General features: G+C 42.4%; 1 long non-coding RNA gene across 1 annotated transcript; it reads left to right on the forward strand.

The window, feature by feature from the left end:
• On the forward strand, positions 1-25,852 carry LOC122462412. The gene is made up of 2 exons (XR_006284940.1): positions 1-95; positions 25,439-25,852. It is a non-coding gene; the product is annotated as an uncharacterized LOC122462412 (long non-coding RNA).
• Positions 25,853-26,121: the final 269 nt, after the last annotated feature.

Raw genomic sequence — 26,121 nt, forward strand, 5'->3', positions numbered from 1 at the left:
GAAGGACTGGAGCTTGGAGGCGTGTTGAGAAATTTGGAAGACCTGCATTCTGAAGTAAGGGAGACTTCCTTCCCCATAGCATTTAAGGACTGAGGGTAAGAAACCTGCAGGCGTTGAGAGGGGCTGGGACTCAGAGCGAGAAGCAAACCCAGACCCCTCCCCTGCTTCCCTTCTCTACCACCTTCCTGGGCTAATAGTGGGGCCCTTGGCACCCAAGAGCAGGAGCAAAGGGTAGTATCTTAGCTCCCCGCCAAGAAAAGCGCAGGACCCACCAGACTAACATTGGCATCTTGTGTGTGTGTGTGTGTGTGTATACACACACACTTAGTGACTGAAAATAAACTTTCTACATTTTTATATATCACTTTTTGCTCAAGGTAATTTTATATCCATCTCAATACCAGCATGCAAAGACAGGAGTGATAGGAACTGATTTTGATCTGTTATGCCTGTATCAATGCAGAACAATTGACAGATTAGAATGTGGCCCATAGGAAAAGATCATCAACCGCTATTTAAACAGACAGTAAAAGCTACTATTAATCTCAAAAGATTCAATCCAAATAAGACCGTTCCCAGTTCAAGTACATTGGAGTGATTGATCTTATTGACTGCTCCCTGATCAGACAGACTTTGGGTGCTATTTTCTTAACACAGAAGGTTTGGAATGTTGGAATCCAAAAGGCTCCATGGTGGTTGGGCAGAGGAAGAAAGCTCTGAGGAAGGTGCAAGTGACAGCAGCAGGATCCATCCTGAGAAGGTGGGAACAGGCAGTAAGGGAAAGCTAATAGGAAAGCAACAGAGGTGAAATGAAGCAGAGAAATGGGATAGAGGAGGAGAAGCAGCCAGGGCCAGCGGGGCTGAGGAGGATAAACAGAGTGGCAACCCCACCTGAAAAGAGAAGCATCCTCTCAGGGTTCACACTTCCTGTGCTGTGTGAGCAAAGGGCTACAACTGAGGCCTGTTCCCATTTTTTGACTACAGGTAATCAAAGCTGTGAGGTTTTTCTTTTTCACCCATTCTTCTCTCTGCAAGGGCAAATCCTGCTTCCTCCTTGCACAGGTCTCTAGAAGGACATGGGGATAGGCTGCAGAGGGGATACCCCTGGTGACTCAGCAACGTTGAGCTCATGGAGCATTGCTCCATGGTGTTTTTCCACAGCAAATAATAGTTGCTTAGAATCTATACTGCAGCTTTACATCCATAAAACCCAAAGCACTTTACAGAGGCAGAATATGTTTATCCTTACAGTACAAAGGAGGAAATTGAGGCACAGACCAGTGAAATGAGTACAAGAACTTGAGCAGAATAGAATCTTAACTCCCATTGTGGTGCCCTATCTGATGGATTATGCTAAATCAGGCTAGACCAAGGCAGGGGCATGTGTGATACGTCTTCAGAGGTCATAGATCCACCAGGAAAATAACTCCATAGGGGCTTGTAGAGGATTGTGCTATGCACTAAATCACATGGTAGGCAGCTATGGAGTTGCAGCCACAGCTACCAGAATAGGGAATTCTATCATCAATCCCTAGTAACAGTCCTCACTGTATAAGTTTAGCATGTAAATGGACTGAAGAGAGCTAACTAGTAATAAGTGTCACCCAGACTGCCAGCTCTCCTGAACTGTATTAAATAAAAAAATTAGTTCCATATTGAAAAAAGATGTGAAGTAAATATGATGACTGTAAGAAGGACAACCCCTCCCAGAGCACCCTCCACCATCAAACCGTGGCATGACAGGCGCACCTGCCTCAGTTTTCCCCCTTATGTAACCCAATTCCATGCAAGGCTTACCCTCTAGTCCATAAACATGGTTTATTACCAGAGCATAGTTCAAATAATCCTTAACATTCCAAATATATAATTCATTTCTCATCCCCGTGCAAACAGTCCTTAAGATCACCCAACATCTCATCCCACAGTGTACTACCTATCACACGTGGGCATCTTTGACCATGCTTGGACTCTGTCAGTCCTTCTCTGCCCTTGTACCAGGCCACTCCAGCTCTTCCAACTGGAATGTAACCCTATTCTTCCAAGCAGGAACCCTCACAGCCATTCTGCAGGGAGCATCCCTCACTTCCTCTGGCCCTCTCATGGTTCCTCTGGATCCAGCTCTCCAGGCTTGGAGATGTCAGCAGGTAAGCTCTGCTGCTGCTCCTCCTGCCTTCAGCCTCCTATAGCCCTTGGCTCTGGCTCTCCATCTTGGGGACACCAGGCAGCAAACCCATCTTGCTACTCTCCTGCCTTCAGTGTTCTCCCCGGAGCCACCTTCTGCTTCCTTCCAGCGGACTCCTCTAGTCCCCTGGAGTCTGCTCTGACTCACTGAAAGACTTCCTCTTACTGGCTCTCTCCCTGATCCTTTCTAATCTCCAAGTGCTAACCTCCTATCCTTTTTTTTTTTTTTTTTTTTTTTTTTTTTTTAAAAACCTACCTCTCACACACAGTTTGTGTTTGACCTTCAAGGAACCTACAGGGCTACTCTCATTCCAAACCAAAACATCTTCCCCAAAGACATATTACTCAAAACATTCCATAGAACGTTTCACAGTACACATCATATACACATAAGAAGTTCCCCAAGTTTTTCACCAAAAACTTTAGAACAGTCCACAAGGGACCAAGCACCTAATCCATACATAGGCGCCAACTCTGTGCGTGCTCCCACACACACACAAAAATAGTGGCAGCCCCTCACTGGCAGCCCCACCGATCAGCTCCTCCCCTTCTCTCCCCCCACTCCGCCAGCGCAACCCACCTGCCACGATCAGCTATTCAGTGGCATGCAGGAGGTGCTGGGGGGGTGGAAAGGGAAGAGTGGAGGCAGGGTGGGGGCTTGGCAGAAGGGGTGGATTGGGGGTCGAGCACCCCTGGGAACTCTCAAAGCTGGTGCCTGTGAATCCATACCATTCCAGGTCCTCTGTAGTGCAGCAAGCCTCCACTCCCTGGAATCTCTGCTGAGTCACTCCCGTCTTGCCAGGGACTGATTGAAATTCCTGCATTCTCCTGAGACCCTTGGCCTTCTGCAGCCACTCCTATTGCTTGAAGTGGGCTTCTTGCCATCATTGCCAAGACACAAATTGTGCCTCTTGTTGCTTTTGCAAGCTCTCCATCAACTGCTGGAGCATTGCCCAAGTTTTTTGCTGCTGTGCCTGCTGACACTGTAACATAGTCATCTGTGGCTGCTGCGCCATCACCCCTACGTATATCTCCTTCATCTTTCTTAATCACCCAACTAGGTGGGACCAGTCGCTGTCAAGACCTTCAGTTCCCATCTTTCTTTTCCACTTTGCACTAAGGATCTTCCTTACTCTCCCCTTGTATAAGGAGCCGATCAAGGTGTTCAGATTCTCCATCACATGTCATGAAACAGGGCTTCTCGGCAGCTTGTCAGGGACTCACTACCACACCCACAGTCTCTATGAGGCAAGTTTTTATTATCCAAACTTAAACCAACAATCAAAAACAATTTCCCAGCACACCCTTTCCATCTCAGTCTTTTACTACCTCCCCTCCCAGAAAACTCTGGCAGTCTTGCTTCCTGTATCTCCCTAACTTGCTCTCCCTCACCCAAATTTCTTTTCACAGACATCCTTTATAGCTCCAGGTGCAGCCCCACCCCCTTAATTGGCCCACTTGGAAGTACATGGTCTGTCACAGGGGAGCTGGACCTGCTTCAGTTACAGGGGCCAGACAATGACTACTTTTTGACTCCTTGATGTCCCTGAAATCCTTTTTTGTTATAATTGCATATGGCCTTGTATACCATTATCCTCAGAGATACCCAGGAATGTAAATAATGACTGGGTTATCCTAGTTCTATGTATAATTATTTATTGTGTCTTTAAAAATATTTTATTTAATTGAAAATTAGTTCCCTTATTTCTCAGTTCATCTGTTGCCCTTTCCTTCAAACAAATAAATAAATAAAGAGCAAAAAAAAAAAAAGCCTTCAGCAAGAAAACAACAGTTCTTTCAGCCTAAATTGTTCTTGTCAAAATATGTGATGCTATTATTTAGGACACCCTTGTATCTAGGCTCTTTTAGTGAATATGATCTCCAAAAGCTTTCTGAGATGATTATGGCTTATAGGAAGCTGCAAACAAGAACCTGGACTCTTCTCAAAACAATAACTTGAATGAAAAAGAAACATTAGTTTTATAGCCTAGAGAGAAATGCTATTCACTACCAAATAGAGATCTGGGTTCAAATTCTTTAATCTTCTGTTTTCTGACTCAGCAATCCTGAGAATGCTGCGAAGGTAGCACTCCCAGCTCCTATTAAGACAAGCTGAACAGCAACAGTGCTCCTTTGGCTCAGCCAGGAAGTGATCACATTTTGAAAAGAGAAAACCTATTCAGGTTCTTATACCACACTCATCACTGTGGTACATTAGGACTCTCAGAATAAGACAGTTGTGCATATACAAGTCTTTTGCATTTATTTATAAAGGATGTCATGCACCCAACAAGAGGCCATTTACAACACATTTGTACCAACACAAATCTGGCCACATTTACAACAATTAAAAATTCCAATTTAATTATTATAATAAACTATTCATCCTGGCTTAAATATTTAACCTTTAATGATCCAAATGGCAAACCAAATAAATAAAATCATAAAGTTTCCCCATGGTCACCTCCTCACATGCCTGTGGAATATGTTCAAAAGTTAATAAATCTGGGCTCTGGAAGACCAACACGGGGAAGTGAATTCCAGAGCCAAGCTGACTTCATGGACAGCACCCTGCCAGGAGCCCAAAACCGCTTATAGCAAAGGAGCTCCAGCTCAAGTAGCTCCACTGACCTCAACTGTAGCAGAATGGCATGTATACATAGTTGCCAACTTTCTAATCACACAAAACCGAACACCATTGCTCCTTCCCTTTCGTAAGGCTCCGATGCCCCGCCCCTGCTCATTCCATCCCCCATCCTTCAGTCACTCACTCTCCCCCACCATCACTCACTTTAACCAGGCTAAGGCAGGGGTTGGTGTGCGGGAGAGGGTGAGGGCTTTGGCTGGGCATGTGGGCTCTGAGGTGGGGCCAGAAGTGAGGAGTTTAGGGTGTGGGAGGGGGCTACGGGCTGGGGCAGGGGTGCAGGAGAGGGTGTGCGGGGGATTTGGGGGACAGGAGGGGGATCAGGACTAGGGTTGGGGTGCGTGAGGAGGTTTGGGGTGGGGGAGGAGGTTCAGGGTGTGGGCTCCAGCTGGGCGGCACTTACTTCTGGGAGCCACCTGAGGTAACTGGCATGTCCAGCTCCTAGGCGGAGGGGCCAAGGGCCTCTGTGCACTGTCCACACCCACAGGCGCCGCCTCTGCAGCTCCCATTGGCCGTGGTTCCCAGCCAATGGGAGCTGTGGAGCTGGCGCTCAGGGCGGGGGCAGTGCATGGAACCCCCAGTGGCTGCCCCTGCTCCTAGGAGCTGGACATGCCAACCGCTTCCAGGAGCCACGCAGAGCCAGGGCAGGCAGGGAGCCTGTCTTAGCCCCGCTGTGCTGCCGACCGGACTTTTAGCAGTCCAGTCAACAATGCTGACCAGAGCTGCCATGGTTCCTTTTCGACCAGGCGTTCCAGTCGAAAACTGGATGCCTGGCTACCCTACATGCATCCAGGAAGGGGAAGCTATAGAAGGGACAAAACAAGGCTTTCATAAATGTACAGATATGACCCAACCCTTCTTTTGTGCACACTTCTGAATTTCATGACTTAAGCAACTTCTTCCAGCCTCAGAAGGACTCCAGTCTGTGGTAGCATCCTGGGGTTTGGGAATATTGTATCACAAGTTATAATGTCAATTAGTGGCTGAGCTGGATCAGGGAAAATCTTGTACTGGAAAAGGTGACAAAAAACAGGAAATTGTGAATGACGGAGAAACCTGAAAAGTGTGGTTTCAAAATATCTGAAATGTGAAGTTAAGTATTGATATTAGGGTTTGTGTCTGACCTGATGCTCTCAGAGGAGTTCAGAAGAAAAAGCTGAACTTTCACAGTCTATTAAAAACAAATTATAGATAAAGAATATTAGAAATGTCAGACCAAGAATCTAAGATTTTCAAAAGAAACACTCGGTAACTCAGGCTGAGAGTTTTTCTGAACCATTAAAGATAGACTCCATCAAGTGTTGCCTGCTTAGAAAACTGACAGATAGAGAGCAGTAAAAACTGTTCTTACAGCATGTCCTACTTTAAGTCTATAAAATAAAATTCTCAGAGTTTAAGAATCGCTAGAGATGTTCTTTGCTGAGGAGTCAAGGTTAGACTATAACCAGTTTGTACACCAGCTCTATAAAAGGAATATAATCTTGGACATGAAGAAACATGTTTTCATTTTGTGACAGGAAGGCCCAGAGTGTTTAGAGACAGAGGCAGTTTTACATACATCTAGGACCCAAACTATATGTCCATATAACAAGTAATAGCAGAACTTTGAGTTATGCCTGGAAGTAAATATGGAACTTTTTCAGTCCTTAGAGCATGGATGTAATATGCCCCTTTTGACTAAAAGCACTAAGGAAGCAGACTACCATATTGTGCACCAGCTTCCAAGTCATCTTCAGGGTAGCCTCATGTAACTTTCATTTCAATAAATCTACCTGGAGGTCACAAATATAAGGAAAACTGTATTAAGCTCTATATCAATCATGTAGATCAGGGTGGGTTCTCAAATTGGCGGTTGGGACCTCTCAGGGGGTTGCGAGGTTATTACATGGGGGGGGGGGGTTGCAAGCTGTTAGCCTCCACCCCAAACACAGCTTTGCATCCAGCATTTATAATGGTGTTAAATATATAAAAAAGTGTATTTAATTTATAAGGGGGGGGTCACACTCAGAGGCTTTCTATTTGAAAGGGGTCACCAGTACAAAACCACTGACCCCTTTCTTAACAATTTTGAGAACCACTGATGTAGATAATAGGTGCTCAAGAAATTCCAAAGATCACAGAGAAATTATCACAACTGTTGCATTAAACACAAATGAAAAACCCACACTAACTTGGTCTCCACGAATAATCTGAGACCCAGAAGTACCCCTTGTTACGGTTACAGGGCTAGCTGCACCTCTGACCCCGCTCTGGTTTCTCTGAGTGCACCCCCTCAGATGTTAGGCTTTGTGCCTTTATCCCTCCTGCAGTGAAATCCAGTTATTATCCCTTTCAGACTGGGTCTTGGGTTACAGTATCCTTATTCATGCTTACCCAAGCAGGTCCAATCTCCCTTTTTGAGAGCCTCTGACCAGCAGTGAATGCAGGGATTCTCAAACTTCTTTTTCTGGGACCCCATTTGAAAATATTTCAGGCTGTGACAACTCCCCCCTGCAAAAAGTGATGACCCCCCCATACCATACCACCCTTACCTCTGTGCTGCTGCTGGTGGCAGCCCTGCCTTTAGAGCTTGGGGCCCAGCCAGCTGCCATAGCTCTCTGGCCATCCAACTCTGAAAACAGCGCAGAAGTAAGGGTGGTAATATTGTGACACCCCTACAATAGGCTTGCACCCCTTTTAGGTCAGGACCCCCTGTTTGAGAAACACTGGAATAAAGTGACCAGGCAGCCTTCTCAAACTCAAGGATTGTTTAATCTAATCAGTAGGAACAAAGCATAACATAAGAGAAAGGAGATTTAAAAAACAACTAAATGTCTACCCCGCCTGCCTATCTTACCTGGAATTTTAGGCAGGTCTATCTTTCCCCAAATCTTTGACCTCTGGGGTTGTGGGTCTCAGACTGTTCACCTGAACAGCAACTCTCTAGCCTCTACATGGAGAGTCCTTTTCAACTATTTATACTGCTTTTGATCTGTTGGTTCCCAGCACTGGCAAAATAAGCAGTGTAACTTAGCTGGAGCCTACATGTTAAGCTCTTCAGTTAATAGCTCAGGCTTTTCCTCTTTATTCCCCCACCTCCATGTGTTTACCAGGATATGTCTTATCTCAGGTCATTATTTCATTTCCTGCTTGTATTTTCAACAGCCTGCTATTAAATTAACCCAACATATTCATACAGTAAACATTCCAATAACCAGGTCAAGATACAATACTTATTAATTTTATGACAGTACAGCCCCATATCCTTCACCCCCCTAAATTATTAACTTCAACAACAAGGGATGTACACTCCCTTTTAGTCATGCAGGCAGACACTTTCCTTGCTGTACTTTCTAGATGCTACTTCTAATCAACCAGCACCTCTTCCTTTTTATCTTCTGCCTTCTTATTGAGCCTCAGATAGCCTACTAACATCCAATCTGCTACTGTGGCCAGGCATTGAGAAAGCAGCATTCATATCTGGCCAGGAAAGGAAATCTCAGGCCCCATTTTTACACTTGTTAACACTCCTATGGGCACTATAGACTATTATTACCATTTCTGATCTCATGCTATGTGTTATTGTGACAATCCTATCATATGCAACAATTTTGTCTGTATAGTCCCAAAGAGCTTTTATGACTGGAGGTGTTTTTTTCTGTTGGCTAGAATCTATGATCACTCGCTCCCAGTATTGTAGGGTAATTTTTAATTTCTCATTTGAATTTGTCAAATTTTGTTTTGAAAACAGAGTACCTGAGTCATATATACTTCATATGCTCCCAGAAGCACTTTGCTTGTTCTATAGCAGTGTTTCCCAAATGGTGGATTGTCGGGTGGTTCTAGATGGGTTGCAGGCCCACTGTGGAGGGGAGACACTGGATGTCAAAGTCATGGAATTTAAGGCCAGAAGGGCCACCAGATCATCTAGTCTGACCTTCTGTGTGTCACACGCCGCCACCACCACCACCCAGCACCCGCCCGCTAAACCCAACAACTGACATTGACTAGACTGGACAGGAGACTAGGCTGTTATGTGCCACATGCAGAGAATAGGCACGACCAGAATGCACCAGTGCCTGAGGCCCCACAATTGAAGAGAAATGATTAAGGGCGATATACCCAGATAATTCTGCCAAGTGACCTTCATCCTCACGCTGAAAAGGAAGGTGAAAAATCTCAAAGGTCACTGGCAGTCTGACACGGGGGAAAATTCCTTCCCAACCCCACATATGGTGATCAGTTAGCCTCTGAGCATGTGCACAAGAATCAGGCAAACACCTGAGAGAGAGAGCTTGGTGCCACCTCAGAGCCCTGGCCCTCTCCGTCCTATGTCCCATCTCTAGCCGTGGCCATCCCTGATGCTTCCAAGGAAAGAGATTTAAAAAAAAAAAAAAAAAAAAACCCCATAACCACCTCTCAGAAGGAAATCCCTTCCTGACCCCTGCAGGTGGCAGGCTGGGTCACAAAAGAAGATAAAATGCAGTTGTCCGGTCACCTTAGTAAAAAGATTTGGAACCACTGATCGATGGGCATGCTTTCAAGAGAACCTAAAATAAGAAGTTTCTTATTGGGTCTATATTTCTCATTTAATGAGTATTTTTGCAATTTAATTATTATTTTCTTAAATCTAGGAGGTACTTTGCAATGGTTTCTGTAATATAGTTTCCAACGATTAATGGTCTGTTTCTACCTTATAACATTTCTGCCCCAAACATACTAATGAAATCATTTGCAACGAAAAACAATTGAGTTTTTTTTTTTTTTTCAATCTGAACATAGTACTGTTGTGTTTTAATCAGTGCTTTGGGAACATATGTTGTTGGATGATCATCTTGCAGAGACACAACCCCTTAACCCATAAAAGCTTGCCCTGACTGAGCTCTGAAGCTCTTTGTTAATTTCAATATATTTCAGTACCAATGTTTCAATTTTTTAATTCCAGAAAGTTTTTCTCTTGCCAGTCTGCTTAGTGGTATTCTGTACTGTCCTCAAACAACAGTCTGATGGGAATATTTAATTGTGACAAGTTAGGGATGAATTGCTTAGATGTTAACAAGTCCATGAATCTCTCTATAGGAACATCTTTTTTCAGTGCATTTCCATTTGCCTCCACCTTTCTTGGGTTCAGTCAGACTCCTTTGTCACTTGCATTTTAAAGACAAGGCATGACCTTCTGAACTTCTCTCAGGGGATAGCACTTGTGTTTGATAGCCTTATTCAAACCTCTTCAATCTATAAAAATCCTTCACTTGTTTGATTTTACACTGATGACCAGACATCTGGTGCCCTAATTCAGCTCGGTAACATTAAATGTAACCATCTAGTCAAGTTAAACATTTGATTTGGTAGAAGTTCTCATCCTGGAGGTTGCAAACTCCATCTGGGGTCAGGGCCCTCTACAGCCTGGATGAATGGGAGAGGGCTATTGGGATGGTCCTAGTATGGAAAAGGGGGTTGCAGTATGGAAAAGGTTGAAACTCACTCCTTTATGTGGTGCATGTATTTTTCTTAACACAGGGATTTATAGCATTAATACATCCCAGGCTTTTAAACACCTCATCATATTCTTTAAGAATATTTTTTATATACTGTTCAGTGGATAAGTTATATACTTGAAGACTATTCAACACAAGCACACCGTTTCCATTAATTAAAATTGTGCCAAGTGATACACTCCCTGACATCATTTTATGGCCACTATATGAACATGTTTAGTTTTCTGTTTTAACATTGGCTGGTCTTTAAGCTTTTTTGTATGTGCTTGCTGTAGTCACATTGTACTGAGTTATTTTTGTTGATTTATTTTAAAAGCTTCATATTTGTACTTCATCAGTCATGTATATGTGTGAGGGGACCTGAAATTCTCTATTCCAGAGAACTCTTCAATAGCAGGGTTTGTTTTTCCCTTTGCTTTTTAAATTTTTCTTCTTACTTTAAGGAGGGCAGTTTTGAAAGTGCTCACATCTCTCTCCTTTTTCCTCTCTCTTTCTTTGACTTACATTTTCCTATTTCTGGATGCTTCTCTATGCCAAGAGCTGTGTTTTGTAGCAAAGGCAATAAAAAATTAGAATAGTCTATTTATAAACCAAATCCCTCCCACAGGCAGCATTTCATCAGAGAAGAACATTTATAGGGATCCTACAATACATACAACACTAGTCCTGATATCTGGGAGTATAAATGAACAGAGAGCGAGAGAGATCCTTACCACTGCTGCTATTTCAGTGGGGCTACTTATGGTAGAAAAGTTAAACAGTTAAGCGTTTGCAGGGTCGGGGTCTATCATTGCAATATAACATTCACACCAATTATTCTCTTCCTATTTTTAAGGTTAATCTTAAAATATTTCTGTTTTCATGTTATTTTTTTTAAACATTGTGTTGAGTACTTTTCTGTACAGCTCTTTGATATTGATGAAAGCTGCAGTATAAACTGACAAATGTATTTTAAATTAATTCATAGTTATATATAAATAATTTGTTGTAAAAGTGGAGAAAAACAATCTAGATAGAAGTGACCTCAAAGACAACTTCACTCTGCAGCACAGAAGTACTGCAGAAGTATAGCTTATTGTACAACTAAAACACATGCAGAAGTCAAACAGTCTGCCAGAAACTGTACTCGATTAAAAACAATGTTTAAGGCAGCGTAATACTGCAAACACCTTATGGTTTGTGCCACTAACATGCTCTTTGCCTTTTGCTGCCTAGAACATACATGTACTCCAAAATCACCACCAACTGCAAAAATGAGAGGTTTTATAGAATTGAAAGAGTAAATACAAAGATGCTGATCCTTGCAGTGATGAAGCAGTGCAGCCAATTGGGTTGGAGGGGCGATGTTGCCTTTGCATACCCTCTGTCCTGGCTGGTATGGGTGTCTGGCTAACTGAAGGGAATTGGATGGCTCTTTGGAATGAAAACATGGACATTTTAAAAAGTATTATTCAAGGCACAATTCAGTCAGGTGGTGAGCGCCTTCAACATTCATTGACTTCAGCAGAGTTTAAGGGCACTCATCACCTGGCTGATTTGTTCCCCAGAATAGTAATTTTTCTAAGTGACAGTATTTTCTTATTCCCTGGAGTCATCCAGTTCCCTTTCAGGATGAATCCTCAATTAAGTCCTATTTTTTTTAATTACAATTTATCCTTGGTATTTTATATTTATTCCACTCACTCTCAAGGTTCTGTGTTGTGCTCATTGTCCTCCCTACTAAGAAATGCAGAATGTAGGAGCTGCAGTCAGTGCTGCTCCTAAATTAGCCACAGAATGTGTTACAGTTACATAAGGTGTCTTTTCCGTAACTTCTGCAGTGCTCCCAGCCCCTGGAAGACCAGAAGCAAAGGATGGATAGAGAGTATCAGATCTGGATATTTCACATAGTACTGCCTATTGCTAGATTATTGGACTGGCAACTTCAACTGCAATTCGAAATTTAAAACTTTTATTGTGATTTTCATGGTGAGAATAGCAAAGAAGAGACTCTACCAGAGAGATAAAAATTAGCTGAAGGGGAAATATCTGAAAAATAACAAAATTACAGGCCCAGTTTCCAAACTGTTTCATTAGCCCAGTAAGAGAGTTGTGTAAGAGCAAGTACCAACTTACATCAAAAAGAAAATAATGTACATTTTGGGAGGCAGGCAGATATACTAGCTCTTTAAGGCTGCAGAGGGCTCAAGGACCATTCTAACCCATTCCAGGGTTGTTCCTAAAAATGCATCACCAGGCACAAAAGAAACAGTGGTTAGGAGTAACAAAGTGGTCTCAAGGTATCAGCTGGTGGTTAAAAGACAAACTCACTGTCCGTTCTACTTAGTGCTGGGGACTGGAGCCTGGAAGAGAGGGCAGGGCAAGGCTCCCCTCTGTCTCAGTCAGCCAGAACAAATCTTCAGAAAGGGAGCAGGACAAAAGCCACTTTCTCCTCATAGAATGCAGAGACTGTGGAAGAAGTTGGAGCTACTGTCTTATAGAGGCAGGGAAAATGGTGTCTGCACTATATTTCTAGATCTCTGGAGAATTCAGGAATCCCAGCAGGAATGCTGGAAAGGAAGAAACCCCAGGGAGGGGATGGTTTTGGACTTTGTTACAGTACTCTGTTCAACACTTCTGTGCCCACCAGATCTTTGAAGAGAGTCAGCAACCCAGCATGAATACCTGGGAGGAAGAAACCCTGTGGAGGTACAGTTTTTTTTAAAATCAGAGTTTGAACTTTATTACTGCACACTGACTGTAATTGCCAGATCTGGAGAGAGTCTGAAATCCCGATAGAGAGGTCTACGGAGGGGACATCTTGTTTGACCTTTGTTATAAAATTCTTTAATTTATTTGGACTTTGCCACCAAGAAGAGTCAAGGTGGTAGGCAGGAAGAAAACCCACACTGGGAAGATTGGTGCATGATTTGTTTTCAAAACGACTCAATGGGGGTGACCTGCTACGTGGCAATACAAATATCAGTGGCACTGTAATTTGATGGAAGAGCACTACTTTTGTATATTGCCTTCCTATATCAACACAATCAATTCCTATTTCTTCTACAAATCATGATCTATTAACACAGGTCTTGTTTTGATAAATTGCACTCAGAATTGGTTTTAGGGGAAAGCAAGGCTCCCAAACTCAAGTTGGGATGAGACTAATGCACATTCAACTCTTTTCAAGTGGAAAAATGCCTTACTTCAGAGAATGAGTATAGTTATAGTGACATCTTGAAACTCTCCAATTTGTTCTTTTTCTCTTAAAAATATCCTACCTTTTATTTTAAAAAAAAAATTCATTCTTACTACACCCTTTAAAAAAAAAAAAAGCTGAGCATACAAGTGTTTACAGATAGAGTTTGATACTCCACTCTCATGTATCTGGTGTAGTCATTAGCAGCTGTGCAAAGTTATTACAAATGCTACAGATTTGGTTTGTTAGCACTTATCAATCACTATGTACAGGTGTACATGAATACACCAGGTCCAGGCAGTGGAGAGTCACTCCCATAGGATTCAGTATATTTTAGGGAAGAGAAGGACTATGATAGGGTTATCTGATAAATTGCATCAGTGGAGTTGGAAAAGATTCAAACACAGTCCATGAGCGATGAAGTAAAAACTACTCTTTTCTCAAATTACATACAGTGTGTCAAAGATTGTAAAATGAAAAAACAAAACACACTTTGAAGGGCACCATTGAGTAATTTTTCTCCTTAGTATTTTTGATACACTTTAATGTGTTAGGATACCATTGACTATTACATCATTAGTCTGTATTTCTGGGGTGTGGGGAAAAAAAGTTACTCAAGGACAATAGCTGAAAAAGGGACATTGTTCACAAAATACTAAATACAGAAGAGTTCTTTAAGATCTGGAACAGGCTGCAACCTTACCCATGTCAGCTGGAGTTCTTACAAGATTACAACAGCTGTGTCACTTTAAAGATAGCACTTTCTACAATAATGATGGAGACTAAAACTGGCTGGATGCTATCAGAGGTCAGTGTAATGCACTCAAAGGAGCTGTGACATGTTCCTGTAGCCTTACTCATTAGAGAAGCAAAGAGCATCATAGCTATGCAGGTAAGAAAGATGTTAGTGGGGAGATAGTATGCATCTTGGTGGAGAAATTCCACTGCAGAGAAAAGATGTATAAAAGTCTAGGGAGTTTGAGACAGCGATCATCTCCCAGAGGCACTGCCTGATGTACAAGTACATTGTAAGGGTGATCAAGTGGGTGTACAACTCAGTAAGATTCAGGAATACGATATGAGCACTGCAATCCTAGAAGAATGGGCTCTAGGTACCCATTCTACCCTTGGGGTGATAGTGATGTAGGTAGAAAGGCTAATTTGCAGACAAAGATTTGAACACATAAAAGCCTAAAGTTTGTGTAGAACCCAATTGCTCAGGGAATCCTCTAGTTTGATTCCTGTGAAAATATTAATCACAAGACAAGTTTTAGTTCTGTATCATGAAAATTCCAGTTATTCAGCTTACAACTAAACCCTTGGACAACAATATTTTAAATTTCACAGCAGTGTTCTCATTTTTAGGAGAAGATCATGTAACTATTTTGCTGCATCTAATTGTTTAGAAAAGAGCCATCTCTGTTACGTTGTAGCTTACTTCCTAATTCTCCATCTGAGAAAAAGTTAGCAGAGTAAAGCTGCACTCACAACTAGTATTTTCCCAGTAATTTAATATGGAAAAAATATTTTTCACTTTCTATTCTAAGTTCTTGCGCAATATTGCTATGAGATGTAAACAGTTACCATATTCCACTTCCAAAAAATGGTTCCCTTTCTGCGCTGGATGATGTGATTGCTGTGGGTACATCTTCACTGCAGAATTAACCCAGGCTCTTAGTCAGGTTTTAGCTCTAACCATGCTACTATCCACACACAACAACTTTTTACCTGTTTTTGGAGGTGCTTTGAACTTCGGCTAGCTTTAGTTTATAGGTTAGAGCCAGGGATCTGCTTTAACTCAAACTGAAACTCAGCCACTTTGCAGGGTGCACACAGGCTGTAACCACGTTACAGAACTCAGGTGCTGACAGTCCTCCAATCACATCCCACAATTCCCCTGGGGTCATATTTTTCTGCCCTTCTACCTGCTCCCTTCTTCTTCAGACTTACTGGTTTATACACACTGGATCAGCATTTCAACCCACATTCCATGCATCCTACTCCATGTCTACATAGCACTTGAACAGAGATTACCTGCAGGAGATCCTCATCCCAGCATGCTGCTAGCTGTCCAGAGGCTCACATCAAGGTTCTAGCGGGCCTCTGGCGTGAGATTAGTAAATTCTGCAATTTGTGGAGATGTACCCAAAATCAGCACCTCTCAGGAACATCTTCAAATGGCTGGCAGAGGAGGGGATAAGAGACAGTAATTCAATGCAGGAAAGAATCAAAAGTCTGAAGGGCATGCAGAACAAGGTCAAAGACTCCAAGTGCAAGTCTGGCAACTCACTGATAACCTGTCTCTACTGCAAGGAGTTTGACTGGATGCTCAGCCCTGCCCCAGGCATGGAGCTCGCTGTTGTGCTGGATGGGCTTTTGAGAATGGATGAGGTTCTTGCCTGAGCAGAGCAGAGGGACTGGAAGATCCTGAACAAACCGTGCACTGCAGGTCTGGAGGAATTGGGGCAGATATCGACTGCTTCAGAGGACAGCCATTATTCCCTCAATCCGGATTCCCAGGATTTGTTCTGCAGGGGAGACCAAGGAATGGGCCAGAAAGAAAGCAGCATCACAGCTGGCTAGTTAGACGAGGATGCCTGCGATGCTGGCAGACCAGGTGCCAGCTCATGCCAAGACCTGTAGGCCTCACTGAACACTGCCAAGTGCATAGCTGAAAACCAGTCTGACTCACCTGTTATCGGTACACGGAGTCCTGAGTGGTGGCGTGGCCTCAACCGGAAGAGGCGATTTAAAGGCACCAGGGCTCTGGCTGGGAGCCCTGGCCCCTTTAAATCACCCCAGAGCTACCAGGCAGAGCTCCGGGCATTTTAAGTCCCTGCTGGAGCCCGGCTGCTAGAGCCCCGAGGCTCTGGCAGCTGGGCTCAGGCAGGGATTTAAAGGGCCCAGAGCTCTGGCCACTGCGGGGAGCCCCCACCTGAGCCCTGCTGCCAGAGCTCCGGTGGCGCTTTAAAGGGTCCGGGGCTCCCTGCAGCGGCCGGAGCCCTGGGCCCTTTAAATCACCGCTGGGGAAGCCAGTCCGGTCTGGCACGGTGTACTGGCTCTTGCCAGTACGCTGTATCTGATCGGACCGGCTTACTTTCACCTCTGGGTTTGTGCCCTAGTTGTAACAGTCTGCCCTGGGGATAGCACCCACATTTGTGAGCCACTCCAGACAGCTTGACAATTTGGGGGGATATTATAACATTGCTCATAAACTGGCAAAGCTGTCCCACCTATCTCATTATTGTTGTGTGGATATTGTGAGCTGTGGGGTGGGTTTTGCTTCAGTGGAAGGCAGACAAAATGCTATTTCCCTGGCCCTCCTTCCTCTTCTCACTCCTCCCCGCCCCCCCACTGGACTTGTGTGATCCACGATGGATTCCAAGCAGAGGGGAAAAAATTTAAACATGCAACTACTCATGTATTGTAGCATGCACTGCTGCATGCTGGCAAAGTAGAGATTATTATCCTGGCATCACGCAACCTTCCAGGGCCTCCCATGTTAGTGTTCATGAACCTGCCTCTATAGTCAACCAGCTCTTGCATAATGAGTAGTGTCCCTTCCAATTTACATATCTATGTAGAGTGACCAGATAGGAACTGTGGGGAAAAAAAAAAAAAAAAACGGGAGGGGGATCGGGGGTAATAGGCGTCTTTATAAGAAAAAGTCCCAAAAAACAGAACTGTCCCTTTAAAAATAGGACATCTGGTCACCCTATATTTATGTACACCAGGTGTAGGGGCAGACAATGGGCACATGCGCCATCAGTGACCCCTGCACAGTTTGGGAATCACATTCGTTCAAAGCCAGCCATTATTCTGGGGATATTAGCAATCTTCACCACCCATAGGTAAAGCACAGCAATAATTGCCTTGCACACCTCTATCACTACAATACCAACAGTAACTCACCAATACCAAATTCATTACTCACAGACTTGTAATTAGTCTAGGGTAGCCACTTTCCAAATAGCAACCCACTTCTGGCCTGGCCTGGCCTGGCCTATCTCATCTGCATCTCCTCGATGCTGTCCTTCTTCATGTGGAAGTTCTGTACCTATCAGGGTGGATAAAAATCAATTGTGGTTTGTTTTTTTTTAATTTAAATCAGATTTTTTTATAAAATGTTTTTTGAGGAAAAAAGTCTAAAGATAGTTTTAATTATGATATATCTCTGAGATAGAATGTCTCATCATGGAATAGGGATTATAAATTCAAATTCTATAGTATGAGACAATATATTCATGTAATGTTTAAGAAAAGTTTTGTAAATGAGTTCCAATAGTACATGGATTAGGGATCCAATTTTATGTTCCAGGGGCTTCTGTATAGATTATTTAGGTTAGTCTTTCTATCTACTCAATGGGACTCAGTGCTCAGGCTAGAAGATACCATCAGAGATGCTTAGTTTTGCAGTTCTCAAACTGGATTTGTGTCTCCAGAGATAACATGCTTGTTAACAGCAAAAATGTTTTAAAATAAAATAAATAAAGGTGAGAAATAACAGATTTCAACCCTATTGTCCCTCTGCAAATTTGTATAGACAGTCAATCCCTTACCTCTCTCTAAAAGTGCAAAGTTTCAAAAAGTTCAATTAATAGAAGTTTATTGGGGGCGGAATTGATCTGGACAAGGAGAAGAAGTCTGGAGATAAAGGTGAGAAGGGAGGGACAGGCAGTAGAAACAAAAGTGAAACTGTTTGAGCAGCATATTCCAGAAGTCTTGATGTCTTTCTGAGTGTAGCCTGCATTGATTTGAGATCTACTATACCATTCTCTGACTAGAAGGGAAAACCTATAATGGCAGCAGGCTCTAAGAGAGACCCAGTTTGGGAATATTTTAATGAAGTTCCTCTACCTGTGGGTAAGACAGGCATGTGTGCAAAATGCAAACAGTGCAAAAAAGAAATGCAAGGCCTGCTGATGTTCTCCTCCTAATACAGGATGGCAAGAAAATTTTCCAAATATTAATGATTAACCTGTTGAATTGGTGATCACCTCCCAATGACTTCATAAATATCTGCTTCAATTACCTTTGGTAATTGAAATAACCAATCATTCATTTTCTGTAAAACTAATCTGAAAAGTTTTCAAAATAAATTACTTTAAAAATGTATAGTATGTACTTTCTAAAAATGAAACCTACATCTCTGAGTCGTGAAGAATATGGATTAACGTTATAACAACCAACAAGAATGCTCTTTTATATAGAAATACATGATTAAATCAAGACTTCCTGACTCGTGATTTAAATCAAATCCACTCTGGTACCCACTGCTGGTCATCCCAGGTTTGCAGGATGATGTACTAACACCCCTCTGTGCCTGTGGTCCTGTTGCAGAACCACCAGTCAATATAGGGGGAATCCACAGCTATCAAGCCCAGCATCAGTTGTCTCCACTCCACCATGTCTGTATGATCTCCTCATCAAGGCACACTGCTGCCTTATCAAGGTGATAAGCTGCTGCCAAATTGCCCTGTACCATATTTCATGCCCTTCATTCACCTGATATTCCACAAATGAGTATTGCATTATTGTCAACAGCTAGAACAGGTCATCATCCTGAGCTGGATCCATCCCTTGCTACTAACTGAAACATCTCCACAAACAGTTTGATACATGCCAAGTTGGAAATGTTTTAGTTTAATGAGCCTGTGTGCTAAGAACACTTGCTAAGAACACAGGGGCCAGGAAAGGACAGACAAGTTCTCCCACAATACTCTATGAAACAGTTAATAGAGCAGTGCAGCACAAAGAACCATGTGATATCCCCCCAGAAATCTTTATGCCTAACCCAAGTTAGTACAGCACCAGTGTGGACACAACTACAAGGGTAAGACTTGAGAGTGGCTTAGTACTGTGGATGCACATACCCAGACTTGGCTAACCTGGATTTCCAGACCCAGGTGCCTAAATCTGCATAAAGTGAACACTTACCCTAAATTTAAGGTTTAATTATAGCTTCCCCTCTGTGGCCTCTGTAAAGAAATACAAAAACACATGGCTGTCACAAGCACTCTTTTTTCCCCACTCAGGGATACAAACAATCCAGTTACATTCTTGTGTGTAAGGCATTGTCAACCTATCATGCCATTGTTTTAAGTAAAACTTTTGTTTAAAAGTCAGTGGTTATACTACGATTGTTGTGCTGCTTATAACAATGTATTATGCTTAGTCTTTGAATATTCTGTTGTATATGAATGCTGAAAAGGAATAGATAACTGCCTTCTGAAGTTTTTCCTTCCCCCATCTTACCAATAGTAACTTATGATAGGAGGGAACCTTTTTGTGGTCATTGTTGTGTCAGATACATTGCTGTTACATATGTAAAACAGATCAACTGATTGCAGCTCCACACCACCAGAACTAAGTTTATCACAAGGAATTTTCTGATGAGGAGAATTCTCTTTATCAGATAAAGTACGCATTTGGTCCTCTTTCTAGGCAAAGCAATTCTTGGAATGTCTGACATGCTAGTTACAATTCACAGGATTCTTGATATCATCATCTGAGAAATTATGTATTTGTATAGGTCTTTTTCAGAAATCAGGTCCTTAAATGTAGTCCCCCTCATCTCTAACTATATGCTATGTAACTAGAAGAAAATGGGGCAGAAATTTTTAATGTCAAAAATCCCTGAAAGCCCTATAGTCATGGTTGCCTAATGTGAGTGTGGTAGCTTAAATAATATTAGCAGGAAGATTTAGTTTTGTGGCTGCTTAGAGTTCTAACTGCCAACCTGTATAGAATATCTATTTATTCTTTTTCCTTTCAATGTTGGGAACAATAAATAATTTATTTCCTGAAGTATAATGTAACTGTAAAGTGGGATATATTCTTGCAGAGGAATTGTGGCTGACTGTAGAGAATAATGGGTGAGATTTTCAAACTTGCCTAAAGGAGTTTGTTAATAGAAGCTGGATGCCTAACTCTCTTGGGCAGTTTTGAGAATCCTAGCCTGACCTGAAGCTGTGCAAGATTCTTTAAAATTTCAATATATTGTTAGGTGTCAAAATAAATTCTTCTCCTCTCCCCCACCCATCTACAAATTGTTGAAAAAGTGTTGTTGCTTTTTTACCATGATGGTTAATCTTTCTATAGTTTATCTTTAGGATTTATGTTGTAATTGTTTATCACACTGCTAGCCATACAATTATTTTTTTTATGAATTCTGTTCATTTTTCTGATGGCCCTGTGATCCAATCTACAATCTATTTAAAAGAAAATGCTTTGTGTGTCATTTTGTGGTTGTGGTTGTTTCAAGTTCTATTTCAGCTTCATTAATATTGATGTAGCATGTCTCCTGGTTTATTGTCAGTAGATTATTTGAAATTAATCTTCAGCATTTGCTGTGATTTATTTGTGTTTTGTGCTTCATTCCCTAGTCCAGTTCTTCTCTAGTTAATTTTGTTGTCTTTATTTTTGTGCACTTGCTCTGACAGTTCTCCTACTTATACTACTGCGGTGTGTCATGTCCTTTATGGGATCCCTGTTTCGTCTCTGCCTTTCACTGTGATTTTCCATCATTATGGACCTCTTGAATAAAAATGTAGCCCTTGTTTCTGACAAAGTCCATGTTCCTTTTCTTTTCTTTCTATGTGATTTTCCATCATTATGGTTCTTAAATTTCTTGAATAATGATGTATACTATGAACAAATGGATGGAGCCGTAATGGCTTCATCAGTGTTTTCTAAAATGTACCCGCAGCTTTTAGAGCATACAGTGCCACAGCAGAGTCTGTACCATGTTTGTAAAAAAATGCTTTTTTTAAAAAAATATATTTTGTAATCTATTGGCGACTATTCTGTCATGCCTTAATAATTCACACTTTTGCTTACAATATCTACATCTTAGGATACTGGTTCCAAAATGCTATTCAGGTTGAACAATAAGCTCTAGTTCTAAATGCCTTTGAACAAAGAGATGAAAATATATAATCACTTTGTAATGTTTACAAAAATAGCTACTATTTTATGGAAATAGCGTGTTAGGATTTTACATACAGGAAGTATTGACTTCAAAATGCTTATTTAAAAAGTTGAGATCACAACAGAACTGTTCTAATGTGAGGTTCTGAATGCTTAGAATAAAACACACTACATTAAGGTAAAGCTGTAAGTGATAGAAGAATTAATTAAATTAGTTACATCATCAGATGTGATGGAAACCAAATGTAAATTCTAGATTTCTTAAGTGTCTGACCGGACAATAGCCATTCATTGTAGTGAATAATAATTTCAAATACATACTTAAAAAAATTATAATAGACTATATGCTGTATGCAGATAGGGGTCAATATATGGTAAAGTATCAATAATGAGGCAAATTTTCCGCTCATGCTGACTTCAGAGGGTCAAGGTACAATATAGCCCTTTATGTTTTCCATTCCTGGTCTCACTTATGTTAATTGCAAGACTCCAGCTGAATTCAGTGGGACCAGGATTTGACCCTAAATCCTCTATGAAGCATTTAAAAAAAAAAATCCACATGCTGTCCTTTAGTTCTTGATTTTGCATTTGGATGATGCATCTTGTTCAGAGATATGTAAAACTCAATCCCAACTCTGAGGAAACTCAAGAATGAAAATCATTTACAAAACCATTTGTAATGTAGACTAACAAAGGGCTTGAACCGTCTTCCACTGAAACTTCAGTAGAGCAGGATTGGGCCCTAAATGCCCAGTTTTCTCCCTTTGTAGCTACAAGTTACAATGGCTCACTTACTCAAATATTCTCTCCTTTGGAGTAGTAATATACTCCTTCCTAATTCTTGCTGAACATAATCCAATCTCAGATATCATACAAGCCCCAGATCATTCTAGCCAGTTCCTTTCCAACAACAGTCAAAAGAGGAGATCCCCACAGAAGCGGTCAAATGGTTCCAATGGTGCAGCCCTTGTTAAAGGATTATATATTATTTTTGTTGTCATCGTTTCCACACACCCCCCATCTTGTCAGTCTTCATCTCTTCTTTCTTTGTATCACTTGAAGCTTAAATCTCTGACTTTATTTTAGGCTTTCTAGGCTTGGACCTACGTGTCAAGCTGCTTAGCTTAAAACTGGTCCCTTTGAAGTTACTGCTCAAGTTTCTTTCACAGCCATTTTCAATAGCTTGTGATCCTTGGAGTTTACCCTGTTGCCTTGATTTGGCCTGGAGCTTTGAGTTGAGGGCACTGATGCTCTATTCAGTATCCCCTCTGAGGATGCAGTGGCTGTTTAACAGCACTTCCCCCCCCACCTTGTTTCTCTCTGCTAGGTTCTCTGGCAGTGTGAACCTGGCACATCAATGACAGCTGTTTAACTACACCACTGATTGAGCTGGGAACCCTTGCCTGGGCAAAAATCAACTATTTAGAACAGCCTTCTGTTTCATGGAGGTCCCTCTCTGGATTGCTGTCCTCACAGTGCTTCTGCATATGGAGATGTACTCAAGGATGAGAGCTTGTTGCAAGTCCCCTAAAACTCAGAACTCCCAGCCATCAGGTTTATGACATTCCTGCTTGTTCTCTCTCTGCTGGTCAGTAACATGATCAAAGACAGACTGAAGCAGTTGGGAGTAAAACACTATTTGGCTAGATCTTAGATTCTTGGCAAGGAATGTGGCCACTGCCTCAATTGCCCTCACTAGTAAATTTGTTTTGCTGTCCAGCTGAACTGAGAAACTCCAAACTGACAGAAGCAACAACACAAAAATTGCAAATAAAAGCAAATTCCCCAGCCCTCTCGGTTATAATAAAGGCATCCCCCAGTGGTCCCCTATATCTGAAGTAGAGCTGCTGTCCTCCCTCTTACAAGGATTTCAGCCTTGAGCCCTAGATGACAAAATGGGCACTTGATTCAGTTGTGAACTCTTCCTGCCTTTTACTTGGCCCTATTACAGACCCTTAGCTTTCTTTCTTGGGATGTCTCAACAGCTGGTCAAATGACCCTCACATAGAGGCACTTACCTAGCTATCTGGATGTTACTTTAAGCCTCTTCCAAACTCTTTCACACACCCTTCCCCCTAACCCCCCCCCACTCCCTGACTCTTTCACCAGTCCTTTAACTGAAGAGTGCCACCACAGGACTACTCCTTCCGGGTACCTCTTGTTCTGAAGAAAGAGAGCTGCTTATGTTCGGCCTCCATTCCCAGCAGTCCTTGTGAAACCTACAGCTTCCATCTGTCTGGAAACGACAACATCCAGATTTCCATTGAGAATGGGGAAGTGCTAGACCTGTAGCTTGTTTTAATTGGTCAGTGTGCCCTGTTGCACTCTCACACAGGATCTCTAGACAGGGGGTAAAAGAGTAGAAGAGTGGTAGACATCTTCACCACTTACCTGAATGAGAGGTGACCAATTTTTTGCTCATGATACGGAGGATAAGTATGTAGGTCTACACTGCATGGTAAACCTGGGTACAGACAGAGGTTTGAGCTCAAACCCCACTACTTGACCACACACTCAAAAGAATAATCTTCTGACTCACACCAGAAACCTCACAGGACTCAGGTCTGTGGCATAGGTCCAAACCCACTCATTTTGCAGTGTGCATGTAGCTAAAGCCATGCTCCTGCCTGGAGAGTCCACCAATGCTATCCTGGCTCTTCCATCCCCGATCTTCCCACTCAATTCCCAGAAACAGGATACAACCTCCTGATTCAAATACAGCTCTGCTTGATGTTTAATCCTTCATTTCCATACTGACTGTTCAACGGGAAACACAGTTAACATTTCCATGCGTTTGCTAGAGCCAGCGCTAACAAGAAGTCCTACATCAAGGGCCCTACTAGCTGGCCAGAGGAACACAGCTGAATTCTGGTAAAAATGTGGTGAGAGGAAAGCAAAACATTTGACTTCAGCAAGAACACCAGAAATGATCGTGTGTACATAAATATCTTGGCAAGGCTAGTGCCAGAGGATCCACCCAACCACCTATCAGTGCCAGGAGCAAGTCAAGCAACTGAAGACCAACTACCATGAAGCCAACTGCACCTCAGGGAGCTCCCTGTCTATCACCTGCCTCTTCTATGAGGAATCTGATTGAGTATTGGGAACTGTGGCAAGCACAGAACACACAGTGCTGTATAACCATCTGCTGAATGAGGACGGCACACTTATAACCCCTCAGTCAGAGGCACCATTGCAGAAGAAAGACTGCATCTGCTAGATTAAGTAGCGGAAATAACCAGGGTGCTGATGCCAGGTCATGAATCTGGCTATGCTGCCAGAGCAGTTACAGATCACCCTGGATCCACAAGCAGAGTTTGGAGGTGTACTCCTTAATCATTGTTCAGGTATACTCTGATCCTAGCTCTGGACTGAACTGCTTGTGTGTCACCTGCAGGGAAATGGACATTTGCAAGCACGTAAAGAAAAAAAAGTTACTAACCTGTTCTGTAACTTTTGTGCAAAACATCTTGAATAACATGTCCATTACATGACCAACTCTCCTTCTCTATATCGGACTCTGTCCAGTAAAAAGGAACTGAGGAGGGAGCCAGAAGTGTCCCCACCCTTTATACCTTCACACAGCAGCACAACGCAGCAGAGGGCACATGTGCTGCCAGATGAGTACTGCTAAGGGCAGAATCTCTGATGCTAGTGCACTGGACAACACATCTCAAAAAACAAAAAGTCACAGAACAGGTTAGTAACTGTTTTCACACTTCAACTCAGGGAGCTCCAGAACAATGATGTCCTCCAGAATTTGCCCTACCTGAAAGGATTATAAAAATGATAGATAGCAACTGTGTGGGGATTTATACACACTTTTTTTTTATTTTGGTATGTGCCTCTTACTGTGACATGTGTTGGCTTGCTGGAGCTTCTGTACAAGGTAATTAATTTTCTATGAATAAAATAAAAATGATAAAATGCCTCATCCTTTGATCTTGACGGGATGTAGCCCACGCAAGTGGTAAAAGTGTATTTTCCCCCCCTCTTGGGCAGACAATAATGTGCTCTCATTTTCCTTAGCAGGCCCTTCGACCTCTGCTGGACAGAAAAAAGGAACTAACATCCTGGGGGAGCACACTGTCACCAGCGTACAAGGAGGGAGAGAGAGTCAGGAATCAAGTGACGCTGGACATTTTTGGTAAAGCTGATGGAGCAGCTTTCTTATGAAAGGGAGAAGAAAAACAGAGAGCCTGACCAGCCTGAGACAAGTTTGGTAGCCCAGTTACTGGAGCAAGAATAGAGACTGAGGGAAGAAGACAGCATGCAGCAGCAGGAATTGTTTCAGAGGTTGTTCAATCTCATGGCAACCAGGCTGCAGGCTCTATCGTGAGCTGCAGCACCAGCTCTATACTCCAAGTCCGCTCTCCACTATCATGTCCTATAGCCTATGCAGCCTTTTGGCAGTTCTGGAATTGGCTGGTCCATAGCCCAGGCAATGAACATATTAAACAGTCAAACGTACTCTGTATATTCCTCCACTCCTGTTCAACTGCAGTCCATGCATGTGCAACCTACTTGAAGGGCTCAAGAGACCACCACCACAGGGGACACACCAACACTGAAAATAGTCTCGTGACAATGTCTATAGTTTGGCTGTTTTGTCCTTTTTTCATCTGATTTCTTAATATGCAGTTTTTATTTACCTTCTTTTACATCTTGACAGCAGCTAGTCTGCCTAAAAGATTTTTAAATTACGACTTATT

The sequence above is a fragment of the Chelonia mydas genome, chromosome 11, assembly GCF_015237465.2.
Source record: "Chelonia mydas isolate rCheMyd1 chromosome 11, rCheMyd1.pri.v2, whole genome shotgun sequence".
In the NCBI taxonomy this organism is placed as follows: domain Eukaryota; kingdom Metazoa; phylum Chordata; order Testudines; family Cheloniidae; genus Chelonia; species Chelonia mydas.